This window comes from Puma concolor, chromosome C2, assembly GCF_028749965.1.
Source record: "Puma concolor isolate L17-30 chromosome C2, mPumCon1.1.hap2, whole genome shotgun sequence".
Classification (NCBI taxonomy): Eukaryota; Metazoa; Chordata; class Mammalia; order Carnivora; family Felidae; genus Puma; species Puma concolor.
In genome coordinates, this window is record NC_141675.1 from 133,021,530 (window position 1) to 133,024,846 (window position 3,317).

General features: G+C 33.6%; 1 long non-coding RNA gene across 2 annotated transcripts in view; it reads left to right on the forward strand.

The window, feature by feature from the left end:
• Positions 1-3,317, forward strand: part of LOC147577543 (uncharacterized) — a 544,234-nt gene that overhangs the window by 167,673 nt on the left and 373,244 nt on the right. The window lies entirely within an intron of this gene.

The following is a 3,317-nucleotide window of genomic DNA, read 5'->3' on the forward strand; positions in this document are numbered from 1 at the left end:
TTCCAAGACAAACAGTCCTTCCAATCACATTTAGAGTTTGTCTCTCTTTCAATTTACTTTTATATTATCTTTTAGTATAAAAGTTTAGTATGAATATTAATGCTATCAAGTCAACGCACAGCGTATCTATTCATCTTTATTTTTTTGTCACTTGCTCTATTTAGATGAAAATCATATAATCAAAAATATCAATATATTGTCTGTATAACAGTGTTCTACCGCTAAAAACTTAGTACAATGCCATGCTGTAAAAATCCTAAAGTAGAATAGATCTATATCTAATCTTAATGGTAATTCTCAATCAATAATGTATGACTATTTCAACCGAAGCGTTGAATAGATTCAGAAAGATATTTCCTGAAGAGTTTAGCCAGTTGGTTGGGAATTAGTTTTAACTTCTTGATTTCTTGCTAAAAAAAAAAAAATGCTCTGGCAAGCTGATAATTTAAAAAAGTGTTACCATTTTTGATACAACTAAGATGAACCATTTTTAATGATTTTTAAATGCCTTGCCATTTTTTTTCATGTTTGCCAATATCTAATTTATATGCTTTATGCATAATTGTTAGAAACTTTGTTTTTTCTTTACCAGTCTTACAGTGTCTTTAATGTTTATGTCCACAATTTATAGCAACACATGGAATGAAACATCTTTGCTTTGTTCTTTCTATCTAAGATGATTTATCTCAAGCAAGCTTTACATTACTAGTGATACTAAGTTTCATTAAATGGAAATTTCTTTTTCATTTTCCAGTTATCTCATTTTACAATGTCACTATTGTTCTTGCCCTCATTTAAGCCAAATGAATTATACTGGATATAATTGTCTTAAAAAAACAACAACAAAAAAACAACTATGGATTTAAAAGGGCAATATCACAAAGGACTTTGTCTCATTATGCCACCAGTATATTATGGATGAAAATATCTCACATATGATAATGTAGTAGGCTCCTACTTCCTAGGGACATTAGCATTAAAATTAAATATGGAAGAAATTGATTTTGAGTGTTTGATGTGAATTCCAAGGTTTATACTGAGCATTTTAAGCTATTGCTAGAAGTCACCTCTAAATTGTAAATCAAGACATTGAAGTTTCTACTGTGTCCACTATGGTAGAGGTTCTTGAATAAAACTGAGTGCAAGAATCGCTAGAATAAATTATTTTAAATGAGAATCCTGAATCTGACTCTCAGAAATTGAGATTTCTAAATAAGTTATTTTTTGAAGATTTTATTTTATATTTTAAGTAATCTCTACACTCAGCATGGGGCTCAAACTTACAACCCTGAGATCAAGGGTCACATGCTCTACTGACTGAACCAGCCAGATGCCCAGAGATTCTAAATAAGTTTTAAGTGTGTCTTTTGAATTTGATTTCTTAGGAACAATACCAAGTGATTCTGATATAGATGGGGCGCCTGGGTGGCGCAGTCGGTTAAGCGTCCGACTTCAGCCAGGTCACGATCTCACGGTACGTGAGTTCGAGCCCCGCGTCAGGCTCTGGGCTGATGGCTCGGAGCCTGGAGCCTGTTTCCGATTCTGTGTCTCCCTCTCTCTCTGCCCCTCCCCCGTTCATGCTCTGTCTCTCTCTGTCCCAAAAATAAATAAAAACGTTGAAAAAAAAAAAAAGAAATACTGATATAGATAATCCGTGGACCATATTATTTAAAATATTGTTTAAACCATACATTTTTATGCATATAACTTTTTTAAGTGTTTTTTTTTTTTTTTTTTTGAGAGAGAGAGAGAGAGAGAGAAAGCAGGGGAGGGACAGAGAGAGCAGGGGACACAGAATCTGAAGCAGGCTCCAGGCTCGGAGCTTTCAGCATAGAACCCAGAAACCACATCATAACCTAACGCTTAACTGACTGAGCCACCCAAGTGCCCCGGCATGTAATTTTTTATTACCACAAATTTGCATCTTTTAATTAGAAAAACATCATATAAAGAAACTCTAAACTCTCATCAAATCACATACTATCTTTTAAGGAATGACATCTTCAAAAACAGATTTAATGACTGCTGTGTTCTTGAACTCGAGCACCTGTATTTCTGTCAGCAAATTTTACCATTTTCTGTTACTGTTTTAGGACGTATCACTGTAGATTTTCTGAGGTGATTTAGATTTTAATCATGCTTTCGTTTTGATACCATAAATAATAGAAGTATCACAGAAAGTTTAGCAACTTTTAGAATCTAAACTAGATCTCCCAGACTTCCACTCATAAAAGCATTTTTTCTTCAGGAAAATTGTCCCTCTTTCTAGTTCATAAATTATGGTTGCAATAGTTAGACGTAAGCCACTATAGCAGCATAATATTTGGAGCTTAAAGATCCTCAGTGGTAACCAGAACCTTATGACAAAGATTTAGGATCTAACAGCTGGGTAATAGCAACAAAAAACAATGACAGAAACTTCCATCCCTTGATAATAAAAGTTTTTCTGATAAGAAACTTAAAAAAAAAGCCTTATGTTTTAGATATGCATACTGAGATGCTTACGGTTAAGAACAATGGGATGTATGGAGCTGCTTCATAATGACGTGGGTGGGTCGGGGAATGGAAGTAGACTGGGTAGAAATGAAACATAACTGATCATGAAATGATCATTGCTAAAAATGGGTGATGGATACATGGGAACTTATTTCATTATACTATTTATTTCTGTGTATGTTTGGAATCTTTCATAATAATTTTTTTTTTTTATTAAACACTACGCCTTAGAAAATGTTGGTCAACATGGCCTACATTGTCTGAATATAGGATGCCCAGTGTTGTCAGTCCTGGAAATAGTCTTTCTTTTCCTTTGTTTCTTTCTTTTTCTTTCTTTCTTTCTTTCTTTCTTTCTTTCTTTCTTTCTTTCTTTCTTTCTTTCTTTCTTTCGTTGTGGGGGGTAAGACATGTTAATGAAATATTGGTGTCTTCACCAAGAGGTAGGACCTAATGGTTGTGTGGGAATAAATATATAGACCCTTATTTACAGACATGTGTATAAATAACCTATGTGCATACTTAAAGGATAGCCTTTTTGAACTTACAGCTGTGTATCAAAGTAGCTATTCTTAGTTAAGCCTGTTTCAACAGTTTTGATTTTTTTCAAGTGTACATTTGGGTATTTTTCTTTTGATTGCTTAAAGAGGCATATACTAAGCATGTGAATAAAAATATGCATATGTGAATTCCCTCTTTATTCAAGTGGGGCACATATACTATTCTAAAATATCACAGAGTGACACTAAATCATGTTTAAAAACAGCATGTTAATTCGGAATTTGTGTGCAAGTAATAGAAGATCCTACTACAGTGGCTTGAAC